The following is a 6,072-nucleotide window of genomic DNA, read 5'->3' as shown; positions in this document are numbered from 1 at the left end:
CCCCTTATAATTTTTCGCTTTGGAATACTGACTTCATTGTTCAGCTTCCATTCTTACTGCTTAGTCAAAAGGAGATCAGTTTTCTTCCCCAAAGCTGATTTCTGTAGAAAATGAACATGTAACAAGGGATTAGTATTTATGGTTATATCAACCAGGTTAGTGAGACACAGGAAAACTTCCAGCATTTGGTCAGTTTGATAAAGAAGTTGGGACGTCAACACAAGGAGGAGGGTAAGGCACTTTATCTAAAACACTCCTTTTTTATTCACGAAAACAACAACAAAAACAACCATCAGAGAAGTTGTCTGCCTGAGTCAAAACATTGCCTCAGTTTAGCTCAATCAAGTTTAGCTAAATCATCAGCTTAGCTCAATCAAGAGGTGCCATATGCACAGGGCCTGCACCTCCCTGCTTAGTGAGAATGTTCCTGTTTGTCATAATTCCTTAGCGACCTTCAACAGAAGACAACTAGCACAGCAGAGGAGTGGGGAGGGACCAACTTATTCACCAAGCAGGCAGCCATTAGAAATCCTCCAGGAGTCTCCTTTCATTGCAGACTAGTTGCCATTTCCGGCTTGCAAGCCACACCCTTACTCTGAGCTTTGCCATTCATCATTTGGATGTTGGAATCAGAGACTCGTAAGGAAGTTTTTCTGGTAATGGGATCTCGAAGTAAGGGCCTTGTGTAATTTTCAAAACCACTATTTAATTTGAAAACTCAACCAAATTTTCTCTTTTTTTGATCATCCACTGTCTTAGCTGCTCTGTCGAGTATAAAAGAAGAGCAGCATAACACAATTATAATCACAATAACTATAGCTGATATTTGGGGGGCTTGTGCAGTGCATCATCTAGGGGTTTATATTTATTAACTCATTTAACATTTATTCAGCTTCCCAGATGGCTCAGTGGTAAAGAATCCACCTGCCAATGCAGAAGACATGGGTTCAGTCCCTCAGTTGGGAAGATTCCCTGGATGAGGAAAAGGCAACCCACTCCAGTATTCTTGCCTGGAAAACTTCATGGACACAGGAGCCCAGCAAGCTATATAGTCCATGGGGTTTCAAAGAGTTGAACATGACTGAGCATGCCTGGGAGTTGGTGACGGACAGGGAGGCCTGGCGTGCTGCGGTTCATGGGGTCACAAAGAGTTGGACACGACTGAGCAACTGAACTGAACTGAACTGAGCATGCATGCACACACGCCTTCATACTTATTACAGCCCTGCCACAATGATACTATTATGTTGCCATTTTAGGAACAAGGAAACTGATTGATAGAAAAGTTAAGGCCATTGCTAAGATGGCACATTTAGACACTGGTGGAGCAGGGATTTAAAATTTTATGGCTAAGAGCACAGAGGATATCTTTGAGCAGATTTTGATCTGTCTGCTGCCTCTTCTTTTATAGATGTCGCCTTGGGAAAGTGATCCATTACTTACAGCCTCTATTTTCTCACTAAATAATTATATTTACTTCATTGGCCAGTCGTCGGGATAGAAGGGGTCTACACGCATACAGGGTATGGAATTGGGAGAGGAACCCCAAAGTTGACCCCTCAGTGTACAAGCTGTTACTATTATTGTTTCCAGCCAGCCTCCCCAGGGTGCCCAGTTCCATCATTAAGCAGCTAAATCCCTGCCGGGCTACCACCAGCGCCTGCTTTCTGTGGGGTCTGCCCTTGTGACTTCCCATCTGGGCTTGTATGTGAAACCACTGTTCGCTTCCTCTGTGCAAGGACAAGGTGGGCCAGTCCGCAGTCACAGCAGCCCTCTTACCATCCCTTGGTTAGATTCAGTTCAGTTGCTCAGTCGTGCCTGACTCTGTGACCGCACGGACTGTAGCACGCCAGGCCTCCCTGTCCATCACCAACTCCCGGAACTTACTCAAACTCATGTCCATCAAGTCAGTGATGCCATCCAACCATCTCTGGTTGGATGGCATCTCATTCTCTGTTGTCCCCTTCTTCTCCCACGTTCAATCTTCTTATCCCTTGGACTGTAGCCCGCCAGGCTCCTCTGTCCATGGGATTCTCCAGGCAAGAATCCTGGAGTGGGTTGCCATTTCCTTCTCCATGGGATCTTCCCCACCCAGGAATCGAACCCGGGTCTCCTGCACTACAGGCAGATTCTTTACCGACTGAGCTACCAGGGAAGCCCTAGTGTCAGCCTACCTAGAGGACAAACCCGTCCTTGGGAGGAGTTCCTTAAAAAAAAAACAACTGAAAATTTTTTTCTATTCCAGAGGCTATATTTTAAGTTGTCTCAAAACACAAAGTAGAAATCTGATAAATATTCTTCTGTCTCAGCTGCTCTGAAATGAGTTCCACCACCCACCGCCGCCCCCCATAAACGTCACTTTCTGCTCACTAGATAGCCTATATTCTGAGTAAATGTATACTCCCAAATTTCTTGATAATCTATCTAGCCACTTTCATATGATGAAAGTATTTCATTGATATGTTTGTTGTTTGTATGAATGTGTATAAGGTTGGTAAACACATATACAGATCTTTCTAATGAAAGTCACGATGTTTTAAAATCAAGAGGCATATACAGGGCATATTAAGTTATAGTTTTTAACCAGGTCATCCTGCTGAGACCCCAAGACTTGGCCTAAGGCCTGACCCTTGACCACCCTGATCCCCAAGTCCCTCATCTGTCAAGTGGAAGCGATGGTAATAGTGCAGATTTACTGAAGGCATACTGTGTGGCACATTCTACTCTTCTGTGTGTTCTGCACATACTAAATTGCTTAATCCTTTCAACACCTCTTTGGTATAGCCACAGCATACCACTCTACAGTGTTCCCCACTCTACAGACAGGGATACTAAAAGCTAGATGATAAAGCTTTATTAGTGGGGAGGCTGAACCTTGCACCCACACGGCCTGGCTCCAGGGCCTAAGTTCTTGGTCACCGCATACTTCTGCCTCCCATTTCATACTGAGCTAATTAAAGAACTCAAATACTACTTTGTGAAGAGTCAGCCCTCCTTAACCAAGGACCCCACTCTGAGGATTCAACGAATCACGGATGGAAAATATTCAAGAAAAACAAGTCCAGAAAGTTCCACAAAGCACAACTTAAAATTTGCCACACCCAGAAACTATTTACATTGCATTTATTAAGTTGTAATAAGCAGCAGTAGTAATCTAGAAATGATTCAAAGTATATGGAAGGGTGTGTATAGGTTATGTGCAAATACTGTGCCATTTCCATAAGCGATGTCATGGGCTTCCCCAGTAGCTTAGCTGGTAAAGGATCCGCCTGCAGTGTAGGAGACGCCAGTTTGATCTCTGGGTTGGAAAGATCCCCTGGAGAAGGGAATGGCTACCCACTCTTCTTGCCTGGAGAATTCCATGGACAGAGGAGCCTGGCAGGCTACAATCCACGGGGTCGCAAAGAGTTGGACATGCTGAGTGACTTTCACTTTAACATAAGGGACTTGAGAACCTCAAAGTTTGGTATCTGTGCAGGGTCTTGGAACCAGTACCCTGTGGAATATCAAGGGACCCTGTAAACTCAAAATATAACAGATTTGAAAATAGTATGTTGCATTCACAGTCTGAGACATGAAATCATGCTAAGTTAAGGGCCCCCAAGCCTTAAAAATCATAGAATAGTACTTTAAACAATCAAAGAATTTGTGTTTGGGGTCATTATTTCTAGTCTGAGTATCTTGTAAATTTTCTTGGTAGGATTAGTTGAGAGGAACAGAGAGCTGGTGGCAAGCATTGTATAAAAATCCCATAATGAAGTTTATAAAGACCCTACATTAGTTGTTACAAATACAGTTACTTAAAGATAGTATCTTTTCTCCCATGGTACAGTTTCCTTCCAATTTTATTTCACGGTAATGATCTGTACTCATTCTTTAAATGTAGCACTCCCTTTGTTGCTCAATCCCAAAGCACTTTAAGAAAAAGCAGAAATGAGTATATTTCTAAGCAATGACTTTGGGAGAAATTAATAGGCAAGAGATCAAGTGCCATAAATATAAAAATTAAAAGATAAGTTGAACTCATAGAAAAATAGATGTTTGGCTTGTCTGCCTAAAAGAGAGTCAATCTATCTTTGATTCAGACACTGAATTTTCTTCAATATTAAAAATAAAATAAAAAGTTAAAATACAGATAATTCAAAGAAGCAAAACATTTCTACTTCCTAGTTTATCTTTTTTCCTTTATGAAACGCTTTATGAAAGTTTTAAAGAAAAGTTACTTGTTTTCTTTAAACTAATACACTGCATTGAAAGAATTCAACTAATATTTGAAAATGTATGCATAAAGATATAAGTAGGAAAAAAGTCCTTCTAGGACTGGCCACCACTAATCATAGGGAGGCCGCTCAGCCTGGGGCTTTCGGATGCTTCCTGGTCCATTCATGTTTGTTCATGGACACAGCTGCGTCTGGGTCTCCTCACTCGTAAGTGGCGATGATAATAACGATAGTACCTTCAATACAGGATGGATATACATGAACTAAGCCACGTAAAACACCTGGAATTTTGCTTGACATACACTAAATAATAAGTATTATTGCTCTTAGTATTATGTTATTGGGCTTCCCAGGTGGTGCTAGTGGTAAAGAGACAAGGGTTCAATCCCTGGGTTAGGAAGATTCCCTGGAGGCGGTCATGGCAACCCACTCCAGGATACTTGCCCGGAGAATCCCGTGGACAGAGGAGGGTGGCGGGCTGTAGTCCTTAGGGCTGCACAGAGTTGGGCATGAATGAAGTGACTTAGCACACACTGGTGCTATTATTACTACAGGCACTTTTTTTTTTTTTGCCACACTGCAAGGCGTGTGAGATCTTAGTTCCCCAATCAGGGATTAAACTTATACCCCCCACACTGGAAGTGTGGAGTTCTAACCACTGGGGAACCAGCGAAGGTCCCAGCAGGCATCTTTTTGTGCATATGCAGAGCTGGAAAGTAGCGGGCTGATCAGAAACATTGAATCATTTTATAGGCTCTTTATTTATTAAAATTATTGTATTTTATTATGTGTGTGTTTAGGCTCTAAGTTGTATACAACTCTTTTGTGATGCCATCAACTGTAGGCCACCAAGCTCCTCCATCCTTGGGGACTTCCCAGGCGAGAATACTGGAGTGGGTTGCCATTTCCTTCTCCAGAGGATCTTCCTGACCCAGGGATCAAACCCAGGTCTCCTGTGTCTCCTGCAGGCGGATTCTCTACTACTGAGCCACCTGGAAAGTTCCCTTTTGAAAATGAAAGGACTAACTGAAGGGAACTTCACTTTGAATTAAATTCTTCTTTATCACAAGTAGTGTAATTTTTAAAAAGATCCCTCTAAAGCCAAAAGTGGAGATTTAAGGGGAAAAAAATAGAGGTAAAAGTCATTTTTAAAAAGTTTTATGCTTCAGTTTTAGACTGGGTTTATTGAACACTATTGCCAAGATTTTTGTTGCTAGTGTCTCTACTGCCACAGAGTTTTGTTATTTTAGAATTTTCAAATGATTTTCAAGTTGATAATGTTGGCAATATCATCTGTATCTGGGATTCTTATGATTATTAATAATAATCATTATATTTAAATGGATTCAGTGCTCAGTACAAGTCATCTTATTTTATCCATTCTGATTTCTTTCCTTTTTTTTTTAAACCTTTCAGTTGGATATTACTTATACAGAGATTTTGTTGCCTTTGTTTCATTTTTACTTTTCTGAAATGGTTCATAAGATATTCTCTGCGTTCTTTAATGTTTGACAGTGTCTGTTTATTACCTTTAGATTTTAATGGCAACTTGACCATGTATAACATTCTGGAATGATCCTTTTGCCTAACTCCACATTTTTCTGGTATGTAGAAAACCCTGAGGATAGTTGACTTCTTTTTTCATTGTAGAAATGAGTTTTCCTTTTCTGCTTGGATTTATGAAAAAGAAAAAGCAATCTGTTTATAAAGTTCATATGGGATAGGTCTCTATTTTAAGTGTTCTGGAACTTTTTAAAAAAGCATACATGGTAAGTTATTCTTTATTTCAGAAAAATTTTCTTGTAATATATGTTATCTTGTATTAATTATATCCATTTTCCATCTTAATATA

The 6,072-nt window shown here is 40.8% G+C and overlaps 1 non-coding gene across 1 annotated transcript; it reads right to left on the bottom strand.

Annotated features, from left to right (window-relative positions):
* Window positions 1-2,083: 2,083 nt before the first annotated feature.
* On the bottom strand, window positions 2,084-2,155 carry TRNAY-GUA (transfer RNA tyrosine (anticodon GUA)). Its single transcript has one exon. It is a non-coding gene; the product is annotated as a tRNA-Tyr (tRNA).
* Between the last annotated feature and the right edge of the window lie 3,917 nt (window positions 2,156-6,072).

The sequence above is a fragment of the Muntiacus reevesi genome, chromosome 15 (genome assembly GCF_963930625.1).
Source record: "Muntiacus reevesi chromosome 15, mMunRee1.1, whole genome shotgun sequence".
In the NCBI taxonomy this organism is placed as follows: domain Eukaryota; kingdom Metazoa; phylum Chordata; class Mammalia; order Artiodactyla; family Cervidae; genus Muntiacus; species Muntiacus reevesi.
The sequence above is the reverse complement of the archived record's forward strand: the minus strand, read 5'-3'. Positions and strand labels throughout refer to the sequence as shown.